Raw genomic sequence first — 20449 nt, forward strand, 5'->3', positions numbered from 1 at the left:
GTGTATATATATATCTTTATAAATTTCATTATACATGAACATTTATATAATATATAATAATATAATATAAAAATATATATTATATTTATAAATGTAACTTTAATCACTGTATAGTATATTAGCTTGTAAATTACCTAACTATTCCCATCTTCTCAGATATTTGTGATTGTTATTGTTGTTGAAATAAAAGTAATATTTTTTAACACTTAGCCCTTTGCTTCTTTTGAATTATTCTCTGAGGACTCATTTGCCAGGGTAGAAATCTGAGTTTTCAGAACTCTTGGTTCTGACGCAAAATTAACCATATGATCTTGGTCAAATTAGTTCACCTCCTTTGGTTTATAAATTGAAGGGATTGAGATATATGGTCCTTTCTAGATCTAAAATGCTTTGACCTCAGGGGTACATCAGCAGGGCTGCCACATTGCGTAATTCCAGGACACCAATAATTGAACAGCCAAGCAGACACATGCAATTTTAGGAATTTTCCCTCCTGAAAGTCTTACCCTGTAATGTCCGTCACATGGCTGAGACACCTGGGTTTTACTGCAGATTGATGAAATCTCTGGTACAACAAATACCCACTCAGTTAAGAGACTAATGTTTTCCTTTCAGGCTAGCTCATCTTTTTTTTTTTTTTTTTTTTCCAGAGGATGATATCTGGGGCCTTACCCTTACCAGTGACCTTCCACGCTCCATTCCCCACCCCTACTCCCTACCCACACTCCCTTAGATTTACCAGTGTTTTAGGAAAAGCCACAGGGATGACAAGGATCCAGAGCAATGCCTTTTAAACTTGAGAAAATGCCCAGAGAGGTCTTTAAAATACAGATTCATAAGCCTCCAAATCAGAGGTTCTGACTCAATAGGTCTGAGGTATGGCCTCAGAGCTTGTACTGTTTTGTGTTTTTTTTTGCTTTTTTGTTTGTTTGTTTTCAGACAGGGTCTTACTTTGTCACCTAGGCTGGAGTACCAAGCTGTCCGTTGATGCTGATGCTACATTTTTAGTATAAGTAGCCTAAAGCAATCTTAATCAGTAAAAAGTGACCTTTTGAATTCATTGTTTGCTTCTATTTCCTACTCATCTGCTCTCCCACTTGGCCTCCAGGTTTGCTATGTATGCAAAATATCTCTACTGAGTAGGGAAAGTGGGATGGCAGCCATTTCCCTGCTCCTGAGGTCAACATGGCCTAACGACTTCAGCAAGCCCAAATATGTGCAACAGTATCCAGCCCACTCACGCCTGGAGGGAGCGATGCTGGTAGACTCAGGCCAGCTGCCCAGTAACAGTGATTCTGGCTAATGGCTCCCCGTTGGAGCAGTTTCCTGAGGTTCCTGCTAATCCTGTTATTTGCAAAGAGCCAAAGCCCTCATAACAGCAGTTTTAAAGCTTGCTTCTGGCTGTATTAAGTTAGACCTTGCAAGGGAGATGAAGGCAGCAGCATCCAACACTGAAGAAATGGCTCCAGAGGAAAAGAGCCAATATCCATGGGTCCTCTGTATTGATCTCTTTCTTTGCCTCTCCTGGAACACCCACTTTGCTCTCTTTTGGCTGCTTTAAGTCTATTCCAAACACCACCAGAGAACATATTAATTCCTTTTTAGTCTGAACTGGGGCTGGGAAACTTCCTTATTCAGGAGAAATCAGGTGTAGTAACTACTATTGAATGCCTTGTATTTATTTTCCACTTCATCCCTTTCCTCCCAAGGAATGCTGATATTATTCCATCTCAAAGAATCCTGACTTTATTTCTGTTTCTGCTCTCTTCTATTCAGTCACATGCTTCAAGGGTGATTGTTCTAAGCCAATCATGGTGGTCTTATTTCCCATATTAGTGATTGGTTTAGGTATGACCATGGAACACAATTCTGGCCAATGAGACCTGAAAGGAAGTCCACCCCACCGGGAGGCTTCTAGAGATACAGAGGAAGAGATATACAGGAGGAGATCTCTTCTTCCTTTGCATGTTGACATGTCTGGTGTGATACCTGGAACTGTGGAACTATCTTGTGACCATGAAAAAAGCTGGTCTGAGAACAAAACTGATGTACTGAAGACGGAAGAGTATCAGAATGGAAGAACTTAGGTCCATGAACAATTGAATGCCCTACCTCAAGACTTCCTCTTGCATAAGATAATAAATATTTTATTAGTTGAGTAACTCAGACTTGTGATTTTTCTACCACTTGTATCTAAAGGATATATACATATACATGCATATATATGGAAAACACTTCCTAACATATGAGAAAACAAAACAACACCCAAAACTTATACACAGGCAAGAAAGAACTTTACAGGGTTCAGATACCTGATTCAAACTCTAAAGGCAGACTTAATGGCACAATTCACAGGACATCTAATTCTATTTATCATTTCTCAGCCATCCAGACCATTGACCCAGGAAGAGAAAGGCTGGTGCAATGCCAGTGTGTGGCACACCGGCTCCTTGCAGGTCCAGCTTCCTAGTCCTTGCTTGGTGTGAATTTCCACTTGGCGGTGGGTTTTGCTCAGAGGGTGTCCTCTTCAGCCTTCATGGGCCCTGCCTGACCCTGGCACTCTGAAGGAGGATGGGGCATGTATCTCTGGCTCCTAAAGATTCTTCTTCCTGGGCTTCAGGTCAATTGCATTGACTCTGAAGAGAGCTTTGTTCTGAGCAGTCTCTATAAACATCTGAAGACTTGCTATGACCTATTACTTTCTTTCCTATCCAAATTGACTAAAGCATATATAAGAAAAGCAATGATCTCTTTTTCTTTTTCTTTTCTTTTCTTCTTCTTCTTTTTTTTTTTTTTTTTTTTTTTTTTGAGTCTCCCTCTGCCGATCAGGCTGAAGTGCAGTGGCACGATCTCGGCTCACTGCAACCTCTGCCTCCACTGCCCTGCTACTCCTACCACCCCACTCTGCCAGGTTCAAGTGATTATCCTGCCTCAGCCTCCCAAATAGCTGGGACAATAGGTGTGCACCACCATGCCTGGCTAATTTTTGTATTTTTAGGAGAGATGGGGTTTCTCCATGTTGGGCAGGCTGGTCTCAAACTCCTGGGCTCAAGCAACTCATCCGCCTCAGTCTCCCAAAGTGCTGGGTTTCCAGGCATCAGCCACCATGCCCGGCCATCTCTTTTTCCTAATGAACATCAAACCCAGATCATTCAGAGTAGCCCTTGGATGTAGTGTTGAACCTGCATGTGAAAAGCAATCACTGTGCCTCACGTCTCTGACTCAGGTCACCACAGAGTCACCTTTTTCACTGACCTGGCTGCCACCACCACACTGGGCTGACTGGGTGGTGGCATTCCCCCTTTAATGAAGACAGGACCCTCTCTAATTATTCCTAGCCCCTGTGAAATTGGGCTAGAACACTTGAGTAGGCTGTTGTAAAATCTCCAAGAAAACAAAAAGGAAACAAAATAACAATTCTAGAATACCAGTTTGTAAGGCATAGTTTGTTCACCTTCAGCTGGGTCCCTACCCTTGCAGTCTATGTGTATCACTGAGAAACACATATGTACACTAAAAATGATAGTAATGGGAATTACATAGAGAGTCACGAAATAAACCAAGGAAATTTGGTGTTTGTTGTTTTCCAGTAGTCTACACTCCAGTAGTGGACACAACATGAGTTATTTCCCAGAAGCCTTTCCCACTAAATTCCCCAAAGTATAAATACATACCTGAACTACTGACAGTGAGCAGGAGGAGGCTTGATTGCAGGTGCCACCTCTAGAATATTCCTGAATCAAGGCTGCAATAGGATTATGTATAAAATATTCTAGGAGAAGACAGAAAGGGGTAGGAATTGCTTAGGGATGAAGACGATATTAACACATATAAGGCAATTAAGTTTAGAAAGGTAGAGATAAATCTTTTTTTTGGCAGAGAAAAAGACTGTAGTCTTGGAGGATAACAGAAGAACAGTTTATATCAACTAGTATTTGAGCTCCTTGAATAAAGGACTTACCCATTTTGTCTGCTTGACAGTGAGTGAATGAATACATGGCAGAAGGCTTATAAAACCTAGAGAGAAATCATGATATAGGTGAATATATTTATAATCATATTTTGTTGCAGAATTCAAATGAGATCCCATGGTGAAATTGGAGGGGTCCTTTCTAGTAGTTAAAAACAGATAATCCATAGCTACACAGATTTCCAGAGAATAAAAGGAGAGACAGGCCGGGCACGACAGAGCGAGACTCCATCTCAAAAAAAAAAAAAAAAAAAAAAGGAGAGACAGTTCAACTTGTTTTAGGAGACTAGTATAATCTTGGTATCTAAACAGATAAACACTGTAAAGAAAAAGAAAATTATAGATCAGTCTTACTGGAAGCATGCATATAAAGCGTGCATGGAAGCATTCTAAATAAAATGTTAACTACTTAAATTCAGCAGTTGTAAATAATATAAACTAATCAAACACAGCTTATCCCTGAAATTCAAAATTGTTGTTAGAAAATCTATCAATAAAATTTGCATTAATAAAGGAGCAAAATCATAATCATTTTAATAAGCACAAAAATACTAAAAGTTCAGGCCAGGCGCGGTGGCTCACGCTTGTAATCCCAGCACTTTGGGAGGCCGAGGCGGGCGGATCACGAGGTCAGGAGATCGAGACCACGGTGAAACCCCGTCTCTATTAAAAATACAAAAAAAATTAGCCGGGCGTGGTGGCGGGCGCCTGTAGTCCCAGCTACTCCGAGAGGCTGAGGCAGGAGAATGGCGTGAACCCGGGAGGCGGAGCTTGCAGTGAGCCGAGATTGCGCCACTGCACTCCAGCCTGGGCGACAGAGCGAGACTCCATCTCAAAAAAAAAAAAAAAAAAAAAATACTAAAAGTTCAAAAGAAATCATTATTTTATAAAAACTTTTAGCAAACTAGAAATAAAATGGGACTTCCGTTTGCAAACTCTTAATGCAATGAAGGGTATCTACTAAAAACCTAAAGCAAATGTCCACTATTCAGCGATATGCTGATAGTCTTAATGCAATAAGACAAGAAAATGAAACTAGATATATGGTTTGGAGATGATGAGAGAAAATGTCATCATTTACAGATAATGTGATCTTTTATATAGAAAATCCGTAAGTCTCTGCTGTTACAACATATCAAGACTGCATGTTTTTGAAAATTAATCTGCTAGAGTGTGTTAAGCTTCCTTTTGTATATATTTTAAAAGAATAAAATACACCTTTAACAATGTTCTTAATTTTAAGAGAACTGCACATTTCTTTTACAGGATGAGATGGAGACAGAGAAGGAATGTCATAGTGAATCACTCATCACCAAAGTTCTTTATAATAAACATCTTTACAAATTTATTTTTCCATAATAAAAGATATGCTAGCCTCAAAGTTACAAGTCAACAGTCCTTAGAACAAACAAAACAAATATGTGAATAGTGTAGGAAAGCTTTTGGTCTTTTTAGCAAACAGATTTAGGGAGAAGCTCAACTTTATTCTAGCAAGATTTAGATTAAATATAGAATTAACTTGATTTTTAAGATAATCAATTTGTAAATATATATCAATCTCTTATTATCTAACAGTATGTAATAATTAGCTGAGTACTTGTCTTTTGAAAGCATATAAATCAATCTTCTACTTTTCAAACATTCTATTTAAGTTGTCATCTGAAGCCTGTACTTTCTATATTCCACATTATTTCAGGCCATGTCTAAATTAAAGAATATGGAGCTTGAAATTCATGTTTCCACACATCAGGGCACCCATTTAAAACTACGAAGAGAGCAAGAAGTTTGCTGGATCAACATACAGAAAGCAATACAATGCCCATATATTAGTAATGATCAATCTGAAAAAGGCAATAGGCAAAACTATCTCAACAGCAAAAATAGCTATAAAGTTGCCTGGAAATACAACAAAAGATGGATAAGATCTATGGAGAAAGATTCATAATTGTTATCGAAGGACAAAAAATAAAGCATGAGGAAAAAAAGAGATATACCACTGACAGGGGTGAAGCTGTATGTCTCTAAAAAATATGTCCAAGTCCTAACTCCAGTACCTTGGGATGTGGCTTTATTTGGAAATAGGATCATTGCAGATGTATTTAGTTAATATGACATCACGATGGAGTAGACTGGACCCTTAATCCAATATGACTGATGCCCCTATTAGAAGAGAGAGAGACACACAAGGAGGAAGATGGCATGTGAGGTCACAGACACAGAGAGAGGAAGATGGCCATGTGAAGATGGAGGGAGAAATTGAGAGATTAGAGTCGTGCTTTCACAAGCCGAAGAATGCCTGGAGCTATCAGAGGCCGAAACAGGCAAAGGAGGATTCTCCCTTAGAGCACAACTCTGCCAACACCTTGATTTCAATCATTTAGCCTCCTGAACTGTGAGACAATATGTTATTGCTCTTTAAGCCTCTCAGTTTGTGACACTTGGTTAGGGCAGCCCTAAGAAAGCTAATACCACCACTTACAATGAAGGGAATACTTTGATATCACAAATATTCATTCTTTCATTCAACAAATATTTATTGAGCTCCTACAACACACCAAACACACAAATAATTCTTCAGTTAAAAAAAAAAGACTAAAATCTTGTTACCAAGCAATCAATGGGCTCACTGCTCCATGCACTTAGAGGTCGATACCATGGCACATGCCTTTGAGAAAAGAAAAGCTTCATTGCAAGTAGACTGGCAAAGAGACAGGAAGAAATACTCAAATCTGTCTCCCTGAGCTCAGGGCTGGGGTTGGTTTTATAAATGTAGGGTAATGAAGTGTGATCTTATTGGATCCTGCAATTAGGTGATGCTGGGAGGCATGATTTGACTGGATCCTGCCATGGGATGATGCCTGGGCTCAATCTCATTGGATTCTGTGTCCTGCCATGCAATGTCAGCTTCTTAATTCAATTCCAGCTCCTCAGTCCCAGCAGTTAGGTTCCACTGGTGATTGCACACTTGGTTCATCTGAGCAAGCTCAGATTATGTGACCTTAAACCCAGGGGTCCATGGCAACTTAAAAACAACTCGCAATTTTGCTGCAGAGAAGTTGAACCAGATTGATCTGGCGCAGTTATAGTCTCAGACCTCAGGAAGCTTCTATGTTAATTTGAAAAACTGATTCTGAAATTTTTATGGAAAAGTAGAGTTCCAAGAATAGAACAAAAAGATATAAAACTGTGTGGTATTGGTACAAAAGAAGACAAATAAATAAATGGAATTCAACAGAAAACCAAAAACAAACTCATGCATATATGGTAACAATATATGATAGATATGTAATAGATTTGTCAGTAAGGAATAAATGAACTACTTAATGAATGGGGTTGAGAAAATTTATTATCCCTGATAAAAGATATACACATAGCTTAAAGTGTGCAATTTAAATCCATTGATTCAAGAAAATATCATAAATTATTTTTAGGACATATGCATGAAGAGGAATTTTCTTAACACACACACATCCAATGTTTTTTAAAAGAACAGAAAAATATGACTATAAATTGGAAAGTTTATGTCAAAAGACATTACAAAGTTAAAAGATATAAGCAGACTAGAAGAAAATATTTATAATACATATAATAGAGGAATGGCATCCAACATATATAAATAAATTTTTACTAATCAACAAAACAATAACCCAACTTAAAGAATAATTGAATGGCTGGAATATACAATTTACAGAAGATAAAATATAAAAATTGAGGTTTAACTCAATAGTGATCAAGGAAATTCGAATTAAAGAGGAAACCATTTCACCTATCAGATTAGGAAAATGTTAAGAGTATGATGATATTAAATGTTGGGGTAAGAATTGTGTATTAGTTTGCTATTATTGCCACAAATTTGGTGGCCTACACTTTATATCTTATGGTTTTTTATCTCTGAGTCAGAAGTCCAATAAGGGTCTCACCGGACTAAAATCAAGGTGCTGCAGGCACGGCTGCATTCCTTCCTGGGGTCTCTAAGGGAGATGTTTTCCTTGTCTTTTCTAGCTTTTGAGGCCTCTCCCTGCTCCTTGCATATAGCATCTTCATTTCAGAACTAGCAACAGAGCATCAAATTCTTCTCATGCTGCCATCTCTTTCTGACCACAGCTAGGAAAGGTTTTCTGCTTTTAAGAACTTAAGTGATTTGGCTCACTTGGAAAATCCATGATAGTCTTCTATCTCAATGTTAGCTGATTAGCAACCTTAGTTGCATCTGCAAACATCTTATTTTGGTTGCACTGCAATATGTATGTGTGTGTGAAAGTGTGCATAGGCACAATGAAACCAAAAGCAAAATATGGGCTGGCTGCAGTGGCTCACGCCTGTAATCCCAGCACTTTGGGAGGCCGAGGTGGGCAGATCACTTGAGGCCAGGAGTTCAAGATCAGCCTGACCAACATGGAGAAACCCTGTCTCTCCTAACAATATAAAAATTAGCCAGGCATGGTAGTGCGCACCTGTAATCCTGGGTGACAGACCAAGACTCCATCTCAAAAAAAAAAAAAAAAAAAAGCAAAATATGAACATATCCATCAACCCCAGAAGCTTCTTTGCGTGCTTTTGTAGTGCCTTTCTCCCACCTTCTTACTCCCGCCTTCCTCCTCTCTAGATAACCACTGATTTGCTTGCAGTCACTGTAGACTCATTTGCATTTTCTAGAATTTTATATAAATGGAACCACACAGTACGTGCTCCTTTTTGTCTGGCGTCTTTCAAACAGCATAATGATTTTGTGACTCATCATGTTGTGTGAATTGATTGTTCATTCTTTTTTATTGCTGAGTATTTTTTCATGGACTATGACAACTTGCATTCGTACATTAATAGACATTTGGGTTGTTTATTTTGCCATTGGAAATAAAGCTTCTATGATTATTCATATACAAGTCTTTGTATGGACAAATGCTTTCATTTTTCTTGGATAAACATCTAGCAGAAAAATGACTGGATCATATGGTAGACACATGGTTAATGTTTCAAGGAATTTCCAGTTTTCCAAAGTGGTTGTATAATTGTACATTCCTAGCAGTGGTGTAGGAGAATTCCAGTTCCTCCATATCCTCCCAAATACTTGGTCTATGTGGCATGACTATCCTTTTTAATTTCAGTCACTTAAATAGATGTATAATTCATTATAGTTTTAATCTGCATTTCTTCAATGACTAATGATGTTGACTTGAATCTTTGTAAATTTATTGAAACTTGTCTTATGATCCAGAATATAATTTGTCTTCGTATATGTTCCATGTCCACTTAAAAATAATGTGTATTATACTGTTTTTGGCTGGGTGTTCTATAAATGTCCGTTAGGTGAAGATGCATGCTAGTATTATTTAAGTTTTCTATAACCTTACAGATTTTCTGTATACGTGTTCTATCAATGATTGAGAGGAGGTATTGAAACTGAATTTTGCATTCTATTTATAGGTTTGTTTACAACTCTATCCATTTTTGATCCATGTATTTTAAAGTTCTGTTATTAGGTGCATGAATGTTTAAGATTATATCCTCTATATGAATTAGCCACTTTTAGCTGTAAAATGACCTTCTTTATTCCTTCAATATTCCTTACAGTGAAATCTACTTCGATATTAATATATAGACATTCAACTGTCTTTTGATTCATGTTTACAGATCTTTTCTATCATTTTATTTTTAACCTACTGTTCTCCATTATATTTAAAAATAATTTCTTATAGGCAGCGTATTGTTGGGTCTTACTTTTTCATCCAGTTTGACTATCTCTGCCTTTTACCCAGCACCCCCTCCCCACACAGACCCTCATTCCCGCACCCCCTCCTCAAACGCAAGAAAGGGAGAAAGACAGAAATGAAAGTTAGAGGTGAGCCTCCAAGGCGGTGGAGGCGGGGGATCACAAAAGGTGAGCAAGCGATGGGGGTCGGGGGATGTCTTGGCCGAGCTATCAAAAATAGGGGACCCACTTTCCAGCCCCACCACACCCCCAATCCTCAGCCGCAGCCAGCCTCTGGGTGGGGTTGCGCCCGTAAAAGCTTCTGAGTGGAGAGAAGCCCAAGGCTATGGAAGGCATCAGCTCCAACTCCAGGAAGGGAACAGGGCTGTGTGCATATGAATGGGGCTTTAGAAGGCGGTGCCGCGGCGCCCAAAGCGATGCGCCTAGCCTCGCCTCGCCTCGCCCCGCCCAGAGCGAGACTCCGTCTCAAAATAAACAAACAAATAAATAAATAATAAAAAAATTCATCAATAAAAAGAAAGAACGAAAGAAAGAAAGAGAGAGAAAGAAATAAAAAAGAAAGAAGAAAGAAGAAAGAAAGAAAGAAAGAAGAAAGAAAGAAAGAAAGAAAGAAAGAAAGAAAGAAAGAAAGAAAGAAAGAAAAAGAAAGAAAGAAAACACCGGTCGTGGTCGTGAATCATTCCCCGGAGTCCAGGCGCAGTGGCTCACGCCCGTCACGCCAGCACTTTGAGTCGCCGGATCAGGAGGGTTGCAACAAAATGATGAGACCCTGTCTGTGGAAACACATTAAAAATTGAAGGCCGCGCGCGGCGGCTCACTCCTGCTATCCCAGCACTTCGGGAGGTCGGGGAGGGCGGATCACCTGAGGTCGGGAGTTCGAGACCAGCCTGACCAACATGGAGAAGCCCCGTCTCTACTAAAAATACAAAATGAGCCAGACGTGGTGTCCCATGCCTGCAATCCCAGCTACTCGGGAGGCTGACGCAGGAGGATCACTTGAACCCGGGAGGCAGAGGTTGCGGTGAGCCAAGATCGCGCCATTGTACTGCAGTCTGGGCAACAAGAGCGAAACTCTTTCTCGGGAAAAAAAAAAAAAATTGAAAATGATCTGGGCACAGTGGCGCGTGCCTGCGGTCTCAGGTACTGTACTCTGGAGGCTGAGGTGGAAGGATCGCTTGAGCCCAGGAGCGTCCACGCTACAGTGAGTGAGTTACGATGGCACCACTGCCAGGGTGACAGAGTGAGATGCTGTCTCTGAATCAGTCAATCAGATCACTGGAAGGCGCTCTCTGTGTGTTACTTTCAAAGGGTATGTCTTTAGGCCCAGCAGGCATGGTGCCTCACGCCAGTCATCCCAGCACTTTGGGAGGCCGAGGTGGGAAGAAAGAAGGAAGGGAGCGAGGGAGGAAGGGAGGAAGGAAGAAAGGCAGGAAGGCAGTCAGGCAGGAAAGAAAGAAGAAAGAAGGAAAGAAGAAAAGAAAAGAGAGAGAGAGAGAAAGAAAGAAAGAGAAAGAGAAAGAAAGAAAGAAGAAAAAAGAAGAAAAGAGAAGGGAAGAAAAGAAAAGAAAAGAAAACGGGGAGGGGGCATATCTCCTTGACTGGTGACTGCCCAGGATACAGTGGGTCATGGCTGACTGAAGCCTCGACCTGTGGGGCCTCAAGTGATCTTCTGCTTATCTCAGCCTCCCGTGTAGCTGCGAGTACAGGCGGGCATCACCACGCACAACTCATCTTCTAATAATATCATGATTTTATTGAGACAGAGTCTCGCACTGTCACCCAGGCTGGATGGCCGTGGCACAATGTCAGCTCACTGCTACCTCGGCCTCCCCGGTTCAAGCAACTCGCCCGCCCCAGTCTCCTGAGTAGTTGTGGTTCCAAGCCTATGCCACCAGGCCTGGCTAATTGTTCTAGTTTTCATAGAGATGAGGTTTCGCCACGTTGGCCAGCCTGGTCTTGAAGTGATCCACCCGCCTCGGCCTCCCAAAGTGCTGGAATGACAGGCGTGAGCCACCGTGCCTGGCCCAGATAGTCGTTTTAATCAACTGTAGAGAAGGGGTATCATCAGCCGACGGGTGGAGGGTGGGGTGGGTTTTACTCAGCCTGCCTACCGTGAAAAGGATGAGTGTGGTTTGTGAACTAGATGTGGAAATTGTGTGTGTGTGTGTGTGTGTGTGAGAGAGAGAGAGAGAGAGAGAGAGAGAGACCAATCCTACCATGAGGACCCGGAAATGGTGTTTGATTTGGGTCCCTGTCTGTAGATGACTGAGGATTCCACAAATGAAGGTCAACAGTATCTATGGGGCTGTTTCTCCCTCTCATGCCTCTCATCTGTGTGGTCGAGAAAGGGAAGAAAACAGGTGCTGATGGGAAGTTGTCTTCATGCCTGAGGAAGCTGCAGGCAGGCTGACTGGCAGGAGGGCATCCTATGTGCCATTTCCATACCCGGGCCCCCTTTACAATGCTGGGGCTGCCAGTCCACCCTGTACGTCAACCTTCTCCCAAGAAAAGCACGGTCCGGGGTGGTCCAGTCTCATCCCATCCGGCCCACCTGGGGCATGTGGTGAAAGTCTTCACCGGAGGATTCGAAAGCAGCGTCAACACGGTTCCCCTGGGGTCGCCCGGCAAAGGCCAGCAGGGGGAGGGTAGCGGGACGCGATCGTGGGGCGGGCATCCGCCTCAGAGCTCCCCGGAAGGCGGCAGGTAGCCGGTGGGGGACGCCGAGGCAAAGACGTGTGGCAGGATACAGATCTGGAAGCCGCGTCAGTCCTCTCCCATGCCTCTCTTACGGAAAATGCCACTGCGGCGGTGGGAGCCTTGGCGGGGGGAGAAGCGGGGACAGCGGGGAGAGGGAAGGAGACCCTCGGGAGGATTTAGCACCGAGAACCCACTCAGCCAAGCTCCCTCCGTCTTATCGGGTCCAAGGTACACCCTGGGAGACAGCAAGAGAAACGTTCACTCCGCGCTTCTTGTCTTTCTCTTTATTTTTTTCATCTTTTCCATTTTACAAGAGACGCTGATTTCAACAACCAGACGGTGGAGGTGATGGGAGAAGCGTCAAGGCCAGGAGTTTGAGACCAGCGTGAGCAACTGAGCAACACAAGTAGGACAGCCCAGCTGAAAAAAATGAAAAAGGAGGAGGAGGAGAACATGGGGGGTGGGGGTGGGGGTGGGGGAGGAGAAGGAAAGAAAAGAAAAGAAAAACAAAAAAAAAAAAGAGAAAGTTAAAATTCTCCAATGGTCGGAAGTTGAAGACCAGACTCACCAAGATGGAGAGACCCCACGTGTACTGAAAATAGGAAAATTGGCCGGTTGCGGTGGCTCATGCCTGTTATCCCAGCACTTTGGGAGGCCGAGGCGGGTGGATCACGAGGTCAGGGGATCGAGACCATCCTGGCGAACATGGTGAAACCCCGTCTCTACTAAAAATACAAAAAAAATATATATATATATCAGCCGAGCGTGGTTGCGGGCCCCTATAGTCCCAGCTACTCGGGAGGCTGAGGCAGGAGAATGGCGTGAACCCGGGAGGCGGAGCTTGCAGTGAGCCGAGATTGCGCCATTGCACTCCAGCCTGGGCAACAGAGCGAGACTCCGTCTCAAAAAAAAAAAAAAAAGAAAGAAAGAAAAAAAATAGGAATAGGAAAATTAGCCGGGCATGATGGCGCATTCCTGTCATTCCAGCTACTCTCTCTCTTTCTCTCTCTCTCTCTCTCTCTCTCTCTCTTTCTTTCTTTTTCTTTAGACGGGGTTGCACTCTCGTCGCCCAGGGTGGAGTACAATGGCGCTATCTCAGCTCACCGCAACCTCCGCCTCCCAGGTTCAAGTGATTCTCCTGCCTCAGCCTTCCCGAGTAGCTGGAATGACAGGAATGCGCCATCATGCCCGGCTAATTTTCCTATTCCTATTTCTTTTTTTTTTTCTTTTTTTTTTTTCTTTTTTGAGACGGAGTCTCGCTCTGTTGCCCAGGCTGGAGTGCAATGGCGCAATCTCGGCTCACTGCAAACTCTGCCTCCCGGGTGCAAGCAATTCTTCTGCCTCAGTCTCCCGAGTAGCTGGGATTACAGGCATCCACCACCATGCCCAGCTATTTTTTGTATTTTTAGTAAAGATGAGGTTTCACCATGTTGGCCAGGCTAGTCTCAAACTACTGACCTGAGGTGATCCGCCCGCCTTGGTCTCCCAAAGTGCTGGGATTACAGGCATGAGCCACCATGCCCGGCCTATTTAAACTGATTCTTTAAGGGTGAGTAGCAATTTTTTCCAGATGAATAAAACCTTGAGATATTATTCCAAGCAGAGACCAGTAGGTGCAAAGACACAGGGATATAGAGATGTTGAAGTTTACCAAACACTGCTAGATTTAAAAAAAAAAAAAGGAAACTATCAAAATCAAAAATTAAAATTAAAAATCACCTAAAATAAAAAGTATGAATGGGCTTGGCCGGAGGTCACATCGCAATTGAGTTAACTATGACCGTAGACACTCAGTAATGGATGGAAGTTTTAGGGAAAGAACATAACATTCTCAGGTTGTTGGCAGAGTATCTGGAACAATTTACAAATATGGGCATTGAATTCTGGGAATAGTTACACTGTAGTGATATCATTTCCTTCTCTGCGTATGAAGCATGTATGTATTGCACACTTTTCAAGGTGCTGAAAATCAGACTCCTCGAGGAGCTCATAAGCAATCAACGGAGATAGATGGGTGAACAACTGATTATCATGTGGCAAATGAGGTAATAGAGACATGACTAAGATGCTATCTAAACAAGAAGAAAGGAATGATTCATAATATATGGAGTGCTGGGGAAAGATTTCTCAAATGAAGCCAGCTGGGCGTGACGGCTCCCACTTGTAATACCGGCACTTTGGGAGGCGGAAGTGGGACAGGAGGATGTAGGAGTTCAAGACCAGCCTGGTCAACAGAGCAAGACCCTGCCTGTCTCTATATTTGAAAAAAAATAGATAAATTTTTTAAATGAAGTGATATTTGAGCACTCTGGAGCACCATACAAATATAGGACAGACTGAAGGAATGTGTCCAGCTTAATTTGAGTTAACATTTTTTGAAATTTTGTATTGTAAAAATAGTACATATTCACTGTTTTGAAACTAGAAAGAATTGATAGGCAAGGAGGGCTGTCTACAAAGCACTCCGGAGATCCACCATACTGGGACAATGCTTAATGCTTTGATGGATTTATTGTATACTTCCTATGCATATGCATGTATTATATACATACATGTGCATAGTTAAATAGAAATGGTTCTCTTTGGTGTTCTGTTTATCCATTTATTGTTATGAAGTAAATCCCCAAAGAGCACATTTGCTTTGCCCAAGGGAGTCTTTTGCTACATACTGCTGTACATAATGAAAACTAAAAAAGGGGCTAACTATTCAGCCTTGTGACCTTGTGGTGATTCAAATAGAGGCTTCATCAAAGGCAGATTCAGAAATGAACTTGGTATGTGTGGGTGGTTACGCTTGGCATTATTGTTTGTGATAGGATGACAGGGATGACTTCAGAGTCCACCAACAGGGAACTGGTTAAGTGAACGGTGGTACATCCAAACAATGAATACTGTGCAGTTGTAAAGAAGAATGAGAAAGACCTCTGTACTCATGTAGAAGAACTCACATATATTGTGTGTGTGTTTTAAAAGGAACAAGGAATGGTATAGTATGCATGGTATGCTACTTTTTGTGTTGAGAGAGAAGAGTAGAATAAGAATATACATGTGTATTTGCAAAGATAAATTCTGAAATGATATGTAAGGAACCAATTAAAAGTGTTTGGCTGTGGAAGGAGAATAAGACTGTGAATGGGATTTGGCCACATACTTTTATAGGTAGTTATATTTAAAAATTTTCTGAACTATGTATTTGTACACATGACCCTTTTAAAAATAAGCGAATGAAGGAATGAAGTAGGATTATGAGAAAGAGATAAGAACAAATGATCTAAGGGGCTGCCCATCTTTTTAGTACCCAGTGAATATTAATACATAACAATAGCAGCAAAAATTGGAAGAGTAGCCCCAGGAGGGTAGGGAGTCAGCCTTTCCTTTGTCTTTTCCTCAATTTCATATATTAAACAAAATAATCTGAGAACAATAAAACAATTTGAAACAAAAATGTCTCCAGATCTCTTAAAAGGAAGCTGGGGCAGCTTTCTGTAGCGCACTTCCCAAAAATGGGCTGATTTACCTCAAGAGGCAGGGATTCTAGCCTACATGGGATACATATAGGAGAAAAAAAATCAGAACAAGAAAAGAGTTTTAAATATAAATAAATGAAAATAACAATTCTTCCTGATTATAAAGGAAATCATTCTTTTTGTAATAATTTGGATGACAAATATTAAGAAAAATCTTTAATTTGCCACTCAGAACATTCTGGTTTGTTGCTTTTTATGTGTTTTTATGCATATAAACCTTTTAAAAAGCAGAATTGTAATAGTCTTTTGTCACTTACTATATTTTGGGCATATTTCTGTGGCAGTAAATATATCCTGGCATCATCATTTTTAATAGCTGGATGTATATTAAGTTAATCACTGCCACCCCAGAGGTGAATTTTCTTATACATACATTTTAATGGGCTCAAGCAAACATTTTTGGACTGAATTCATAGAAGTAGAATTTCTGGAGGAAAATAATTTTTAGGGTTTTTAATAGAAATTTTCAAATTATTCTCCAGGAAAAGTGACTCAGGTTATACTCCCACCAACAAGGACAGAGCTCCAGGTTCCCTTTTCCATTTGTCATCTTTGCTGCCTTTATACAGAAAATCTCATTGTTTTCATGACATTGCTTTGATTTCTTGTGCTTTTGAATCTTTTTATATGCCATTGGCCATTTTTATTCTTGTGAGAAGTGCCAGTTTCTCCATTGCACATTTTCGGTTGAAAATCACTTGTTTCTTTTCTCCGTAATTTTAAAGATTTCTTTATAGACTAAGGATACAAACCTTTTATCTGTCATTGAAGTTAAAAAAACTTTCTCCCAGTAAGTAGTTTGTCATTTCATTTTTTCTTCCTTCTTTTCTTTTGCCTTTCCTTTCCTTTCCCTTTCTTTCTTTCTCTTTCTTTTCCTTGTTTCTTTCTTTCTTCTTCTTCCTTCCTTCCTTGCTTTCCTTTTCTTTCTTGCTTTCTGTTCTTTCTTTCCTTTTCCCTCCCTCCCTCTCTCTCTCTCTTTCTTTCTTTCTTTCCTCTTTCTTTTTCTCTTTTTCTTTCTTTCTCTCTCTTTTTCTTTCCCTCTCTCTCTTTCTTCCTTTCCTTTCTTTCTCTTTCTTTGTTCCCTCCCTCCCTCCTTCCTTTTTCTCTTTCTTTCCTTCACTAGCCAAGCTCCAAAGTCACATTTCACTTAATTTTTATTCTGCCAAATTTGAAAGCCTTTTAACTTAGTGATTTTAGTGTAAACAGGAGCAGGAGAAAATGTAATTATCTAAGTCTCGTTCTGTCACCCAGGCTGGAGTGCAGTGCCATAATCATAGCTACTGCAGCCTTAAACTCCTGGCCTCAAGCAATTTTCCCACCTCAGCCCGCCAAGTAGCTAGGACTACAGCTGTGTGCCACCACACCCAGCTAATTTTTAAAAATTTTTGTGAAGATATGAATTCGCTATGCTGCCCAGGCTAGTCTTGAACTCTTGACTTCAAGTAATCCTCTCACCTTGGCTTGCCAAAGTGCTGGGATTACAGGCGTGAGCTACTGCTCCTGGCCGAGAGTTTAGTTTTGTTTGCTAGTGGTGTTCTTGGTATCTTTTCATATTTGAGGCTTTGGGCTAGTGCTGAAGTATTACACTCACCATCCGAGGTCTACAGCACTTTTGGTTTAATATTGAACAGATGGAACTGTTTAGTTCTGCATCTTTGCAGGTATACAGAATGTGCCTACCAGGAATCTGCTTTATATCCATTGAAAGCAAGAAATAATACAGTAAAACTTTGCCTGGCTAGAGGCTTTGAAAGAATGGCATATTCTGGTTTAATTCTATTAACTTGGAAGTATGAAGGTGAAAAAAGAACTCAAAACTTAAATTTCCTGTTGAATGCAATTGAACATATAGCCAATAATTCTACTTTTCTTCTCTAGTAAGGTTGGACATTCTGATTTACTTGGTGTTTTATTATAGAACTGCTAGTGTGCCTGAGTCTTACATTGTGAAGATACTTTTTTAAAACTTGAGATGTAAGAGGATGTAAATGGTTTTGTAGGAGATCAGGCTGGATGAGAACGGACACTTGTAAACATACTTTCTAGACTAAATCTCCGATGGCCACTTGTTTTCTTATTGAACTCATAAAAATAAAACACATTGGATGGAGGGTGGGAGTAGAAAGGAGATTGATGTCTTTTAATTGCATGTCATTGTTTCATAACAAGGCAGAACGTATGGTAACCCTGGCTTTGGACCTACAGAAGGAAACACATTTTACTACCTGCTGTATGCCAGAGGTTCTTGAACACCTGGAGGGATTACTGCAGCACAGATTGCTGAACCCTAATCCAGAGTTTCTGATTCACCAGGTCCAGGGCGGGGCCTGAGAATTTGCACTTATAAAAAGGTCTCGGGTGCTGCTGGTGCTGCTAGTCCATAGACTACATTTTGAGAACCACTCTTGTCTATTAACTGTAAATTGTAGAACTCTAGAAAAAAGCTTAGTTTGGTCTGGGATAAGAACCACACAGGTTATGGAGAACATCATGAAGGATTCAACCCTTGATCCCAACCTAGTGTGGATTTCAGGTAACAAGCAATACACAGTGACATAACATAATTCTTGGTTTTCATGATTGCAAGTCATAGCCAGGTATCAAGTGAGAAATTCAGTTTCATTTGCAAGGCTTAGAGAGGCCAGGTGATTCTAGAAAAATGGGCCTTGTGTTTGTTTTAAACCAGTAAAGAGCTTTAAGTGCTTATTAAATTGAAAGCTTTGTGTTCTTACTGATTTTGTATTTTATTTTATTTTGTTTCTTTTGAGATGGAGTCTTGCTCTGTTGCCCAGGCTGGAGTGCAGTGGCGTGAGCTTGGCTCACTGCAACCTCCGTCTCCTGGGTTCAAGTGATTCTCCTGCCTCAGCCTCCCAAATAGTTGGGATTACAGGCACCCACCACCACGCCTGGCTAGTTTTTGTATTTTTAGTAGAGACAGGGTTTCTTCATGTTGGCCAAGCTGGTCTCGAACTCCTGACTTCAGGCGATCCACCCACCTCGGCCTCCCAAAGTGATGGCGTTACAGGCATAAGCCACCGCACCCAGCCCATAAGCTTTGTGTTTTTAAAGATATCAGACGTATTTCTTGTTTTTTAAAAAAATCTTAACGATAACGGAGGGGAATAAGACAAACATTTTTCCACAAAAGAGAAATCATTGTGATTATTTTGTCTTATTGGAATGTTGGATACTATAGTTGGCTTCATTAATCATCAAGCATGCTATGGATTTTCCATTTTTATAGGATCTATATCTCAGTTAAGATAATACTGGTAATTCTTGTGCTCCATTTGAAGATGAAAAATATAGGCCAAATTCCTAGACTTCGCATAGAAGCTGGATAATGAAGACAGCTCTGGAGGAACACATAGATACACACACAGAGACACACATATATATAAAGTATACACACATATGTTTTTTAAAGTGTATTTTTTACAGTTTCAAAGCTTTTAAAGCAAAAGCCAGCCCCTCCCCTCTCCCAGAGTGGGAGGCCCCTCCCCTTTCTCTGAGTGGGCAGGGACAGCGGTTGCATGGGCCGCTTTCTTTATGATGTCACAGGTCCCTCTGGACATGCTGCTGCCTGGCCACACCTCCTTTCCCTTTCATCTTTCGCGCTGACCAATGGGCTTGGAGTACTAAGGCCACGCCCCCTATTCTGCGTTCTAGTGGGGCCCTGGTTACGCCTCCTGTGGCTCAGTCGCACAGCTGCCTGGTAGGTGACTGGAGGCATTCAGCAGTGCTCACTGGGATTTTGCTGATGTGGCCCCAACCCCGCCTCCCTCCGCACCCTGCGATGTCAGAAAAAACACAACAGGGGAAATTGGCTGCAGCCAAGAAAAAGGTAAAAACGCACCAGGTTATGGCCCCCAACCCAGCCACAGATCCCCTCTAATGACAAGACTGGTGCCAGAGTCCATACCACTCCTGAGGCATACCAGACTGGGCCCCCCAACCCCAGCGCCTCTGGGCTCCCCCGACCAAAGTCTTGTCAGTCAGCCCCACCCCTTCAGCAAGGAGCCCAGTCCCTGCCCTTGCCAATCACCCCAGGGTGACTTTGGGCAGGTGACTCCTGGGGCTCCCTGCTCCATACTCGGCCCTCACCTCCTGCCACCCCAAGCCCAACCTCCCTGGGCTCTTTGGGCTTGTGTCTTCCAGGATCTGGGTCCCCCAGCCCCAGGCCCCGCCCTCACCACTCGTCCCTGGGTGACTTTGGGCTGGTGACTCCTGGGGCTCCCTACTGCAGACTCTGCCCTCCCTTCTTGCTGCCCCAAGCTCGACCTCCCTGGGCTTCTTGGGCTGGCGTCTCCGAGGACCTGGGTCAAAATCGTGTGTTTCCCTCCCCCATCATGGAGCGGCTACTTGGGTATCGCACTGATGTGGTCCCCTCCCCTGGGAGGAGTGGAATGTAGTGATGTCACAGTTCCCCTGGGAACTGTCATTACTGCTGCAAGACCGGCCTTTGATCTTACAACCCAGTCCCTAAGTTTTCTCACCCCATTTCTGGTTCCTCTGGTTGCAGCACAAATTTCCAGCTGGAAGGGG

General features: G+C 41.9%; 1 pseudogene; it reads left to right on the forward strand.

Annotated features, from left to right (window-relative positions):
- Positions 1 to 19798: 19798 nt before the first annotated feature.
- LOC115838241 lies at positions 19799 to 20390 on the forward strand (annotated as a pseudogene).
- Positions 20391 to 20449: the final 59 nt, after the last annotated feature.

Source organism: Nomascus leucogenys, chromosome 14 (genome assembly GCF_006542625.1).
Source record: "Nomascus leucogenys isolate Asia chromosome 14, Asia_NLE_v1, whole genome shotgun sequence".
In the NCBI taxonomy this organism is placed as follows: Eukaryota; Metazoa; Chordata; class Mammalia; order Primates; family Hylobatidae; genus Nomascus; species Nomascus leucogenys.